Source organism: Camelus ferus, chromosome X (assembly GCF_009834535.1).
Source record: "Camelus ferus isolate YT-003-E chromosome X, BCGSAC_Cfer_1.0, whole genome shotgun sequence".
NCBI classification, from domain to species: domain Eukaryota; kingdom Metazoa; phylum Chordata; class Mammalia; order Artiodactyla; family Camelidae; genus Camelus; species Camelus ferus.
Window position 1 is genome coordinate 4,923,395 of NC_045732.1, and position 14,691 is coordinate 4,938,085.

A 14,691-nucleotide genomic window follows, 5' to 3' on the forward strand; every position below is an offset into this window, starting at 1 on the left:
ATTTAGAATCTAAAAAACAAATGCCCTAAGAAAACAAATCAAAGAAAACTAATAGTTACAGAGAACAGATCGGTGGTTGCCAGAGGGGAGGAAAGTGTGGGAATTGGTGAATTGGTGAAGGGTGTCAAGAGGTACAAACTGACAGTTATAAAATTAATAAGTCATGGGATATAATATACAGTATGGTCAGTATGGCCAATAATTTTTCTTGCACATTTGAGCTTTGCTAAGAAAGCAAATCTTAAAAAAATCTCATTAGAAGAAAAAATTTTAACTTTTTATGGTGATGGATGGCAGCTAGACTTATTGTGGTAATTATTTCGTGGTGTGTGCAAATATTGAATCATTATGTAGTACACCTGAAACTAATATTATGTTATATGTCACATATACCTCAATAATAAGATAACATGTATACAGATATTTTCAAGTTCTGAAGCTTTAAGAACATTAAATTAAGATTTATAGTTTCTATTTAAATTAGTATTTATTGATCATAGTCACATCATGCTTAATAGTTTTATAAATAGGTTGTGGTAGACTTTGGATAATCTTCAGATAATTTTCTTGGGGAAATGCGAGATATGTTGTACCTCAATGAAACATGCTGAAAAAAAATTGTGAAAGATAATTTAGTTTCCTGCCAAATTGACTTGGAGCTTGTGTGGGCCAAAAACCTGGAGTAATTTTGAATGCAGTTTGTCTTTGGCATCCTCTGTTGAGTACTCTTTTTCTTCTTGATGTCTCCCTCTCTCATTTTTTGGTCTTCTGTCCTATTCCCACTAATCCATGCCAAAATGTTAACTGGTTAACAACAGTTTTAGTTGTTAGTGTTTATATTTGGTTAGGGCTTATGGAGGAAGGAATACCCAGCCCCATTACTTTCCTGTTTCCCACTGTCAATTCCTGTCTCAGAGACCCCAGGTTTCCAAAGTCTCAGGAGTCTGAACCTTGAAGGAATGATGCATCCACGTGTTCCCTATGTGATATTTGCATAGATTACACCAGGTCCACATGACCTCCAATCATTTAAGAAAGCAACTGCTCTCTTGAGTACCAGCAGCTGGGTACATCCAAGCCTGACCTACTGCCTCTGTGTGTGAACTTGTATGTATACTTTTCTGTGTCCCAGGGTTTTTTTTGTCAGTAAAAATAATAAGAAAAAGAAGAATACTTGTCTAGCTCTTGATGTTGTTATAAGATAAAATGACATAGTGGATAGTTATTTAACATTAATTCAGGATAAAAACACTTAAAAAATTAAGATATTATGACATAAGCATCACTAGCAACTACTCTTCTATAATGCTATTGTAATAACTTTCAGCTCTTAAGAATAAAACCACTTAAGAAATATACCATACATTTTCTAAGTAAAGGAGAAAGCCAGTGAACTGATAGAATTCCTTAAGCACCTACTGAGTTCATAAAAAAACATTAATATAAAAGATTAAATACCTATGAGTGCTTGCTTTCTTTATTTGAAACCCCAATTTCAGGTTTTCTTTTCTTTTTTTTCCCCACTATGTAATTTAAGTAATTTAGAAATCCTTTGAATTTTTCACTTTAAGTGTCATTTCCCCTTCCATTCTCATTGCTACTGTTGTATAGGTCTTCATTATTTAGTCCTGGACTATGGCTACTGAGATGATAGAAATCTTTAAGGAGATTTCATAATAAAGCAATGTGGACATTATTCATTTAGGTCTATAAACAAATTTTTTTCAGCACTTAAACAAACCTACTTTTTCTAGACCTTCACATTTGCCAAGACAAAGACTGAATATTTTAGTTTTTTTTTAAATGTGATTAGTTAACTATAAAACCATACAGGCCTTTCTGTTTTGGAGATCCAAGGCCACTTGTCTCACCTCCCTTGTTTCCCTTTTCTTCCTTGAGGATGAGGCTCTGCTTGCTTTCCCCTTCTATTGAAACCTGTTACTACTCATTCTGTCTTTTGGGGTTCTGTTCTTAATAAATATGGCTGAAAAGTGGCCAAGTCATCTTTCCTGTATCCTTTTCCTATATACTTCCAAAGAGAAGTATACAATCCATTTTTATTATGAAATTTTATTCTAATCACTTTTGGGAACAGATAATTGAAAGAAAAAACATTAACAATTCAGCTAATTTCTGCAAGCATTTGTTGGATGTTTATAATATGTCAGACACTGTGCTAGCTCTTGATATGTAAAGATGGATAAGGTCTTAAATATATCACAACCTGGCAGGGAACATTTTACAGCTCTTGAATAAATTACAGTATAATAGATGAGTTATAAGTATTATAGAATCTAGTAAAATTCTAATAGTTACTGTCCTTCTTCAGTTCCTGCTTCACTTCGAGATAGTAGATAAAAGCTCAGCCAGATTTTTACTTTCTACTTTTATTTCTGTCTGTGGAGCTTATTAAATCTCCCCTTCAGCTTTCCTCAGAGTTTTCTAAGTGCCAAGAGCACACTGGCTCCTTTTTCCACAAAGCTTCCCAACTTGGGAACCTGTGGAGCAGATTTAAAAGAATAATATCTTTGTCTCAATTGGGTATTCTCCTCAACTGTAAGGTCTTCTGGATGGGCTGATGTCATCTCTTGAGTCCTTTGCTCTGCCCATGATTGCTACCTTCTTAATATTTCCTCATATTATGTTATTTTCTGAAGATTCAAAAATACTTAATAAAGAAACAAACTATGACTGGTTATACTACAGATTTACTTCTTTTATCATTTTGAGGATTATTTCCACACAAACTCCATAGTTCACTATTATAATTTAAATATTACATCTTATAAATGCTACGTTTGAAGCTATTATTATTAAAGTGGGTCATAGAAAGTTTCATGTAATTAGCATATTTGCTTCTAAGAAATTTATGGTATAAGTCAATACAAAGTATTTTCCTTTACCTCCGATATTTTACAGGTAGTTAACATGTATACTAGTAACCCAACAAGTGGAAAAAATTCATGGGAAGCTGTTTCTAAAGACTTCCACCCAAACTAGAAAATTAATATTAAAAAAAAAGTAACTATTAAATTAACTATTTTTAAAGACAGAATGTGAAAGGAGAGTCGATTGTTTATATAACCACCATATGAAAAACAGCTTTAGTTTTGTTTGAGCTACAAATTACTGTATCGCTTTATAACCAGTGCTCTTTTTGTTTAAAAAAAAAATTACCAGATGGCATCTCCCCTGTAGTACCTCCCCATTAATATTAAATTTTATTATTTACATCTTATTTACTGGAAGTTTGACATTTAATTTTTAAAAGTCCAATCAACTAATTATATTTTAATAAGTAATATGTTTTACTATATATCCATAAGGATATAAAATATCTAAAGTATTTAATTTTATAGCATGATACCCATATTTCTCATAAATACACATATAAAACTATTACCTACAAGAAATGCAATGGCTTGTGTTTCCATTATTGTAGCTTTCATTCCATTTTTTCTTTACTTTTAGAAAAATGCAGATAAATTTATCTTATCAACCTCCCCAGCTAAACTGAGAGAAAAGAATAATTGGAGAGTGAACAGTTTATGTTAAACTCCTACCACCATCCCATCTAGTCCTCCTTAGACCTAGTAGACTTTAGGGGGAAAGGCAAGTATCACAAACTAGTAAATCTCTAAACTCCCCCATTTTTCCTTTTCTTTTTCTTTCCCAGCTTTTCACCACTGAAATAGATTGTGCAATATATTTCTTATATCAAATTTAGAAGTGGAAAGTAATACGCTTAAGAAAAACATGTGGAATGTATAAAGTGCCTTTTATGTAGGAAGATTTTAAATGCATGCCAATATTTTACTCTATTGAATACTGAATTTATCCTGCTTTGTTAAAAACTTAGCTATTAACATCTATCATAAAGAGATTCCAGATTTTGGTCTGGCTTATGTGATTTTGTGAAAGAGGTACTGGCATCTTTCCCCTCAAAAGTAGCCCTACATGAATATTTATGTGCTTGCATATGTTTAAGGAACATAATAGCACAGGACTAGGAAGCTTTCTAGGAAAATCTGAGCAAGAGTCCTATGCTAAAGTTTGCCAGATATATCAAAAACAATTATGTACAATTGTACCTCAGCATCTGTGGTATCTGTGGGAGATTGGTTCCAGGACCGCCTGCAGATACCAAAATCCACAGATGCTCAAGTCCCTTGTATAAAATGGCCCACATGCATCCTCCGTACACTTTAAATCACCTCTAGATAACTTATAATACCTAAACAATATAAATGTTATGTAAGTAGTTGTAAGTATAACATAAATGCTACATAAATAGTTGCCAGCATGCAGCAAATTCAAGTTTTGCTTTTTGGAACTCTCTAGAATTCTTTTCTAATTTTTAAAAATAATTTGTTTTTAATTTTTAACTTTATTTATTTATTATTATTTTTAAGGGGGGAGGTAGTTAGGTTTACTTATTTACTTTTAGAGGTGGTACTGGGGATTGAACCCAGGACCTTGTGTATGCTAAGCATGCACTCTACCACTTGAGTTATACCCTACTCCCTTCTAATATTCTTGATCAGTGGTTGGTTGAATCTGCAGATGCAAAACCTGTAGATATGGAGGGCCAACAGTTCTATTTGCCATTAGGCTTATAATTTAGTTGGGGATGGAGATGAGAAAAATGTATAAGAAAAAAATAGAGAACATAACAACACCTTAATTAAAGGGAAAGAAGTTCTTTAAGCAAAGTTCTATTATGGTTATAAAAATAACACATTTGTTGTAGAAGACAACAATATAAAGAAAAAATCAATAAATCATCAGTAAATCCTCCCCAATGCTCAAGATAACCATTGTTATCACTTTGGTAAATGTGTTTCCTTCTCTTCATATTGCTCTAACGTTAATTGAGATCATACTGAAAAACAACTTTATTCTCTATTTTGCATTAACATTCTTCTTACTTATACATTTCTCCCATGTTATTAAAATTGTTTGTAAACATTCTTGATAGCTGCATAATAACTAATGTAATAGCCGTACTATGATTTACTTAATCACTTCACTATTATTAGACATTTAGTTCAGTCATTTTTTATTTTGCCATTATAAATAAAGCTGTGTTAAACATTTTGGGGGCACAAACCTTTGCATTTGGATATTTCTTTAGCATATATTCCAAGAGGTAGATTTAAATTTGTGATATCTGTCACTGAATTTCTTTCCAAAAATATTGTATGAATTTACAATCCCACAAACTATATATAATTATTAAGGACTGAATAGTTTTCAGATGTTTTTAGTCATTTGTACGTCCTCTTCTATGTTATTTTTCCATAACATAACTTTTAACATATTTATTCCAGAACCAAAGAGCTACAGAAAACCAAAAACCAAAACACCACTAGAGTAGTCATTAATGAGGCAGTGAGAAAAACCATGCTGGAAACACACATTCTTATTTCCTTGATACATTTTCTAAGTATAGTTAGGTTAACAAAACTTGTGATGATAAATATGTAATTGAAAACCATTGTTGTACTCTAATAATACAGATAGAAATAGTACATGAATGAGTAAAAGCTAAACTGCTTATTATAGGATCAGGTCAGAGTATAAAATATTTTGGGAGAAGGTGAGCCTTGGAGCATGTATTGGATGAAGTCGTGATTATTATTTTATTCATTCACTCAACAAATTTTTTTTTGGCAATTACTATATGCCAGGCACTGTTCTAGTCACTGGAGTACAGTAGTGAGCAGAACAGATAGAATTCCCTGCCTTCATAGAGCTTTTTATAGAATAACCCTTGCTTCTCAAAATCTACAGACTAGCAGCATTACCATCACTTGGGAGCCTGTTAGAAATGCAGATTCATAGCCCCAACCCTAGACTTCCTCCATCTGAATTTTAATAATATCCCTAGATGGTTAACATGCACATTAAAGTTTGAGAAGCACTGATCTAATGGATTTGATAGGCAGTAGGAGAGTAATCTGAAAAGAAATAGCACGAGCAAAGACATGAGGTGAGACTAAGCAAAATATATTGAGAATGATAAGAATAAAATAGTTTGTTAGAGAAAACAGAAAGGTTTACTAAGTGCTATGATCTGAATGTTTGTGTGCCTCCCTCCCAAATTCCTCTGTTGCACTCCTAATCCCCAAGATGAACATATAAGTAGGTGGGGATTTTAGGAGGTGATTAGGTCATGATAGCAGAGCCCTCATGATTGGGATTAGTGTTCTTATAAAAGAAACCCTGGAGAACTAGCTCACTTCTTTGGCCATGTGGGGTTACAGTGAAAATATGGTCATCTAGGAAGAAGGCCCTCACCAGACACTGAATCTGCCAGCACCATAATCCTGGATTTTCAGCCTCCAGAACTGTGAGAAGTAAATGCTTGTTGTTTATAAGCAACCCAGTCTCTGTTATTTTGTTATAGCAGCCCAAATTGATTAAGGCAATAAGAGGTAAGATTTGTGAGAGCTTGAATGTTAAAAACTTAGATTCACTCATCATTGCTTGGGTGGAGTTCCAGTGGACAATTGAATGTATGAATCTAGGATTCAGAGGAGTAGGTAACACAGGAGAAGTATCCTTGAGAGTTGGCAGAGTAGAGGTGGGATTGGAAGCTATACAAGTGGATTAGATCTCCTATTGAAGAGATTTTAGAGTGTGACAAAAAGGAAACTAAGAACAGAAATCCATGAATTACCAACATTTAAGATGCAGGACCCCATGAAGGAGACCGAAAAGGAATTAGCTAAGGTAAAATGAGAACTAGAAGAGCTAGTCCTAAAGTTAATGGTATAGTTTCAAGGAGTAGGGGGGGACTACAGTATGTATTACCATGGAAAAGGTAAGTAAGATACAGTCTGAAAAGTAATTATTGGATTTGCAAATTAGGAAGTCATTGATGACTTTAGATCATTATTAGTGGAATGGTGGAAAGGAAAGTCACCTTGCATTCATTTGCAATATGAATGAGAGGTGAGGAAGTAGAGACTATGAAATTAGATTCTTTGAAGAAACATGGCTATGAATGGAGAGGAATAATAGATATAGGTAAGATACAGGGGTGGAGAGAATCTCTCTCTCTCTCCTCTCTCTCTCTCTCTTCCCCAGTACCCCACCCATACCTCACCTGTTTTTCAGATGGGTGAGAATTGGTCATGTTTACATGCTGAGAGGAAGGATCCAATAATAAAAGTAATAGTAATGCTAACATCATTAAATAGTTGATCTGTGTCAGGAATTCTGCTAAGTACTGGCATACATTATGTAATTTAATCATTATAACAACCTTATGAGAGGGACAAAGGTAAAGTGACATTTCTGAGATTGCACAACTAGTAAGTAGTAGAGTTAGATTTGAACCTGAGCTGTCTGATTATTTAGTCTATACTTATAATCATTAAGCTATATTCATAATTGTTAAGCACAAATGAGGGGGAAAAGGAAAGACAGGGGATAGAGCAAAGTCCTTAAAGGATATTGGAAGACATGATATTGAGAAGTAGAAGCCTGGACCTTATACAATAGGGGGGACATCTCTTTCTCCCATGTAAGAAAGACGACAGTAAGGATAGGCACAAATATAGAAATGTTCATGGATTTTTATAATTATTTGCTTAATTAAATTGCAAACCTACCCTTCAGCACTCTCTATCCCCGTATATTTGTCATCTCACATACTGTATATTTACTATTTTGTCTTATTTATTATTTGTATCCCAACAAAATGTAATTGACATTCTTGATTAAAACAGGAAAAATGGTAGTGGATGACAAATTGAGCGGTTTGGGACAAAATTATAATTGAAAAAATTAGTACAGTGAATGTAGAACACTATTTCAACAAGGTTTGTGGTGAATCATAGAAGTGAGGTGGAACAATAGCATGCAGATGAGGTATTATCAATGGGAAAATTTTCTTTTAGACTGGGGAAGATTTGACTATGTTATAGGCTGAGGAAGAGGAGCTGGTTGATAGAGAAAAATGAAGAATACATGATGAAGTAAATCACTGACAGAGAACAGTCTTATGGGTGTGGAATCAAGATCACATTTGGAGAAGTTAGCTTTACTGATGAAAGGATATATAGCCTTTCCTTTGGAAATGAAGATAAACAAAAATGGATATATCTTTACAGTTACAGGTATATTTATTATCCATTTCTCCCAGTAGAATGTATAAGGAGCTTATCTATATTGTTCACTGTTGAATCCTCAGTGCCTGAATCATTATTTAGCAAATAGTAAATGCATACTTATTTGGAGTTGAATGGTTGAATATTTATAGATAAGTTAGCAGTTAGAAAGGAAAAACTGAAAGTGTTCCTACATCTACTACAACCTAAATTTATTCATCTGCCCCAGCAACAGTATTTCCTATGGCTCTTAAGGCTGGAGTCACAGTTGGCTATTCAGTAGCTCCTGGAAATTTTACAAACTGTGGCAAAACTCTTGTTTTGACAACTATGTGAATGACTTCATTGGACCGTCAGTAAGATAGGACATAGCTCAGCAAATATCTCTAAGTACTTCTTGACAGTCATTATGCAGGAGATAAACTAAAGCAGAAAGAATTTGCTTAATAGCATCTAATGTAGGGAATAGGATTCATATTACAATAAAGATTTGAAAGTATCCAGGTAAGACTATTTAAATAACCATATGCTAAGGGTGATGAATCAGTAACTGTGAGTAGAACTAACAGTTTATTATAGCATTCTTGATAAGCAAATCATTGGAGGTGAACCATTACCTGCAATGTTCCTGAGAGCCCTTATGGCTCATTCACTGATGTGTGAATGAGGAGATGACAAGAGAGCAACGAATGCTGATATAGTACCTCAATCTACCACAGTATTAGTCTATTATGATTCCCCAGAATTGATATTAGCAAGTGTACCTAAGCAGATTAAAATTCAGTCAGAGAAAGGCACACATTTTAGAACCAAAGTACCTTGGTTTATAGTGTCTATGGAAGACTGTTTTCCCATACAAAGAAGTTTTCTAGCAACTTGAGTAGGTTGGAGTTGGCTTTCCAAATTATTGCTGTTTGTGTCTTTCACAGTGTCATCAACAGAACAACTTACAAAGCCCTAGCTGCTATGATTTTCCTTTAGTGGAGAAGTAGCAGCATCAAGAAAATAACTCACATTTCTTCTTTTCAGCATCTGGTCATTTTTCTTAGCTTTCCTCAGTTTCACAATAACCTCTATACATTACTGTCTCATTTCTGTTCTGTCTTTCCCTTTGTTCTCCAACCTATTAAGGTGGGGAGTTAGTGAATTAACATTCTTATTGGTGGACATGTTATTAGACAGTGGGAGAAAGCTAGAAGATAGTTGTGGATCTGGCTCAGGTTTTATGGGTAGCAGCATCTGAGTATACAGTCTTCAGGTCAACATTCACTGAATGACTGAAAAATTATATTTTTAGATTCTAAACTATAAAGTTTTCAGAGATTGCCTTTTGATTTTATAATGATGTGTGGAAAATTGATAAAAGACTCTATCCCTTTATGGTGGGAAAACACATACATTTCTAGTTAAAGAGGAGATCATTTAAGGGAGAATGATATCCGCCAAAGAGAGGCAAAAGGAATTTGGACACTATTGTGTATTCAAGTCTATAATAGAATTATTATAGAATTATTTTGTTTTTAAATGGTAAATTAGAGGTTCGAGGAGAGGAGTTTTAGATTGAACTAGAGTTATGTGCATTATTTCCTGGTCCTTCTACCATGCTTGTCCTTTTTCAAAATCATAGTATTTATTATAATCATTATTATTGACAGAGAAAATTGCAGTTCCATTTTTCCTAGAACTTAAGCATTAAAATACAAGTAAAGACACACTGCAAATTCATACAAACAAACCATGGATGTTGTTTTCCCTGGCAAAGTAAAACTTAGAATGAGTAGGCAACATATAATTAAGATTTAAGTTACTAAATGGGAGCCAAAAACCTCTGAGAGATGTTTTCCTGGTCATAAAAAGAGCTCAGTTTCTAAATTGAGGATAGGTAATCAATGTTAGCAAAATTAGCTACCCCCCATATTTTGGAAATAACCCCTCCCTTTCTTTATTTACTAGTGGTGTTTCACTGGATTGTCCTTATATTTGAATTTGAGGAACTGTCAGCAAAGTATTATCTGCTGCTTGTTTCTTGCTCCATTTGGTCTGCAGCCTCTATATGCAAGCTTTTGGGAAGGTGCAAAATCTACTTTTTAAAGGCAATTTAATCTTACTATTTTACAATTTTTATTCACAACTACTCTTTCTAGCCTTAAAACTACAGTAATCCATTATCTGTCTAGGCTTATTGAAAAATAAAAATATATTTTAGGAACTGAAGATTTCCACTTCATGGGGAAAATTATTCTAACAATTTTTGAGAGCTAGTTATAAAATGTAGATTTTTAAATAAAAATACCAAATATATTTTGACTTTTTCTGATTGAGCAGGATTATCATTATTAGCATGCGTTATTTGTCTTTTCTGGTTTCTCTCTTCTTTCATAACTGTTACTTGTCATTATTTTCTACCCACTTCTAGTTTGTTTTATCTAATCTAGCTCTTAACGGGAAAAGGTATAACTACAATTTTTAAGAGTAGTGTGTTAATAAAAATTAATGGGCTTGAATGACAGGCTTAATAGTAATGATAGTAGCTATTTATTGAGCACATACTATGTTCCAGTCTCTTTCCTACCCCCCATAGGGTACCATTCTAATGTGTTCAATGTATTCTTTTTAATGTGTGTGTTCTTGTAAATTGTGTGTGTGCATTTATTTTAAAATTTGTATAAATGGTATTGTACCATATTTATTCAGCACTTACTATGCAACAACTAATGCACTAGAGATACAGTAGTGAGCAAAACAAAATTATAACAATAAATAGCAATCTAGAAGAAAATATATATTTCATTCTATTTCTTCTTTTTTCTTATGCAGTACTGTTTTTAATATCTACCCATGTTTCTGTGGGTATACCTAGTCCTTTGTTTTGCCTGCTGCCTAATATTCCATATTCTGCATTTATCACATGTTATTTATTCACTCTTTCAGTGATGGACACCTAGTTTGCTTCTAACACCCCAACATCACACTTTTGTAGTGAACATCCTCATACACGTCTCCTTACTGTGAAAATTTCTCTGATACACACACACACACACACACACGCATGCGCATACACACCCGTACTCTACAGAGTGAGATCACAGGGTCCATAGAGTATATTAATTTAATTTGAGTTAGTGGTGCCAGACTGCTCTCCAAGAGGTCTTCACCAACAGTGAATGAGCGCTGCTATCTCCCCCTTAATGTTTGTCACTATCTTTATAATTTTCGCCAATCAGATTACTATGAAATGGTATCTCATTACTTTGATGTATATTTTCCAAATTGCTCGTGAGCTTGAGTTTCTTTATTATTTTAGCCTTGGCGAGTTTTTCTTTTATGAAATACCTGTTTATATTTGCCAGTTATTCTATCAGAGTTCCTTACTTTTTTTACTGGTTTATAGGAGTTCCTTAAATATGTTATGGATTATAGTTTCTCATAGTAATCACAAGTGTTTTTGATTAATTAATGATGAAAAATCCAAGTCTTTCACTGTTGTACCATACTACCTGATTTTGTTACAAAGCTGTGTTGTTAGGACCACCATCTCAGGGGCTTATTAGAAGTCTTTTCTCTCTTTACTGTTGATTACAGTCACCTGAAATCTGACTTCCCAATAGGTACAGTGTATATTATATTTTTATTTTTACCTGTTTTGAAATTATTCAAACATCTTAACAATTTATAATGGAAGACATATTTGAAATTATTTTGGAACTTGACAAAATTATACTAACATTCTATTTGGAAGAATAATAGTATTAGCCAAGAACATTTTAGAAAAGAAGAGTACTGAAGGGAGCTTCCCTTATCAGATATTAAAATGAATTTTAAAGCTAAGTGACTCAAAATAATTTAGTGCTGGAATAAGAATTAACAGGCCAATCAATGGATAGTTATTTAGCTCACAAAGAAAATGTAGTATATCAGTTCACCAAATATTTATTCACTGTTTACCATACAACCAATATGTAAGGCACTAGAGACACAGCAGTGAGCAAAAGGAGAACCTTGCTCTCATGGAGCCTACAATCTAGTGGCATATATTCAATGCATAAAAGACATTTTTCTTTGATATGTTTTATATATATATATATATTTTACTGTATGACTTAAATAATTATGTATGTCTTTAATTTGTGAAAAATTTGTTGGAAAATATTTCACAAGTCATTGGGAGAAAAACAAGGATTTTTCAATAAATGGTGTTAATTCAGTTGTTTAGAGGGAAAAAGATAAATCCTCACTTCTTAAACTAGGTGGATTAGGGCATTAAATATTTAAGATTAAATTAAATTAAATTAAATTAAATGACAGCAATCTAGAAGAAAAAACAGGTGAATAGTTTTTGAAACTAAGAGAAAAGACTTTAATTTTATAAAGCAACAAATGTTATCAAGGGGGCCCAGTGAGGTGTTGAACCTCTACCCCTACATGAGAATTAATAAGACAGAATTAAGTGATTTGAGTTAGGCTAGTTGATATTATGCTTCCCCCCACTTTCCTTTCCCTTAGTGTCAGTGGGACCCACAGGAATCTAAGCTTCTACTTCTACCCAGCATTCTTGAGGAGCAATGACATGGCAGGAGGTGAGTCTAGTTTGCATTACACTTACCTCCCCTCCCATAGTGTCAATGGGGTTCAGCAGGAAGCTGAGTTTTCAATCTCACCTTGTAACAAAGTGGTGTTGATAACTCTCAATACCCTCTACCACTTACATCCACACTCAGAGGCAATGAGGTGGTGCATGTCAGGAGGGTGTCCTTACTTTTGTCAGGAATGGATCAACAGGGCCAAGGAGATTGCTGAACTTCCACCTTACCTGTCTGAAACAAGGCGGTGGGAGTCAAAATTCTGCTTTTGCTAGAGTTGTGTTGGTGGGACCCAGCAGAAAGCTGAACATACACACCCACCCAGCCCTCATACTACACATCAAACAGGGGGACTGCTTGCTTAGGAAAAGATTAAATAGGATCTAGAGGAGTCTCATAATATAATATCCAAATTATCCAGAATACCATGAAAAAGCATTCATCATACAAAGAACCAGTAAATCCCCAAATAGAATGAGAAAAGACAATAGATATAATAGATACCAACACTAAGATGAATCAGATGTTGGAACTATCTGACAAAGGTTTTAAAGCAGCCATCATAGAAAATGCTCATCAAGCAATTACCAATTCTCTTGAAACAAAAGAAAACAGAAAGTCTCAGCAAAAAAATAGAAATTATTAGAAGGAACACTACTTCAGGATGACACCTGCACCCCAGTGTTCATAGCAGCATTATTTACAATAGCCAAAACATGGAAACAGCCCAAATGTCCATCAACAGGTGACTGGATAAAGAAGAGGTGGTATATTTATACAATGGAATACTACTCTGCCATAAAAACCAACAACATAACGCCATTTGCAGCAACATGGATGCTCCTGGAGAATGTCATTCTAAGTGAAGTAAGCCAGAAAGAGTAAGAAAAATACCATATGAGATTGCTCATATGTGGACTCTAACAAACAAAAACAAAAACAACAAAAAAAAAGCGTAAATACAAAACAGAAATAGACTCATAGACAGAATACAAACTTGTGGTTGCCAAGAGGGCGGAGGGTGGGAAGGGATAGATGGGATTTCAAAATTGTAGAATAGATAAACAAGATTATACTGTATAGCACAGGGAAATATACACAAAATGTTATGGTAGCTCACAGAGAAAAAAATGTGACAATGAATATATATATGTTCATGTATAACTAAAAAACTGTGCTGAACACTGGAATTTGACACAACATTGTAAAATGATTGTAAATCAATAAAAAATGTTAAAAAATAAATAAAAGGAACCAAATAGAAATTATAGAATGGAAAAATTCAACAACAAAAAGCTCAATGGAATCAAGAGTAGACATGATAGAGGATAAAATCAGTGAACTTCAGGAAATATTATTAGAATTTACTCAATCTGAACAACAGAGAGAAAAATAGACTGAAAAATAAATGAACAGAGCCTCAGAGACCTGTGTAAAAATAACATAATACTTAACATATCTTCAAAGTCCTGGAACTAGAAGAATAGAGTAGGGCTCAAAACTTATTCCAAAAGAATAATATAACCAAGGCATAGAAACAATGTAAGTGGCCATTGATGGGTAAATGAATATGGAAAATGCTATATATGTATTTTTAAAATAATGTAATAGAATATTATTCAGCCATAAAAAAGAAGGAAATTCTGCCTTTTGTGACAATACAGATTAACATTGAGGGCATTATGCTAAGTGAAATAAGTCAGATAGAAGAAAAAAAAGACAAATACCAAATGATCACACTTACATGTAGAACATAAAAAAGTCAAATCATAGAAACATAGTAGGTTGTGGTTACCAGGGGGTGGGGGAAATGGAAAGATGTTGGTCAACCGGTACAAACTTATATTTGGGGGGGGTTAGGTTTACTTATTTATTTACTTTTTGGAGGAGGCACTGGGGATTGAACCCAGGACCTTGTGCATGCTAAGCATGTACTCTACCACTTAAGCTATATCGTTCCCCCCAACTGGTACAAACTTTCAGTTATGTGATGA

At 33.8% G+C, this 14,691-nt stretch overlaps 1 protein-coding gene and 1 pseudogene across 2 annotated transcripts in view; one reads left to right on the forward strand and one right to left on the reverse strand.

Moving 5' to 3' along the window:
* ZC3H12B (zinc finger CCCH-type containing 12B) overlaps positions 1-14,691 on the forward strand; it is a 394,029-nt gene that overhangs the window by 95,845 nt on the left and 283,493 nt on the right. The gene's annotated exons all lie outside the window — the stretch shown is intronic.
* On the reverse strand, positions 8,478-9,320 carry LOC116662264 (annotated as a pseudogene).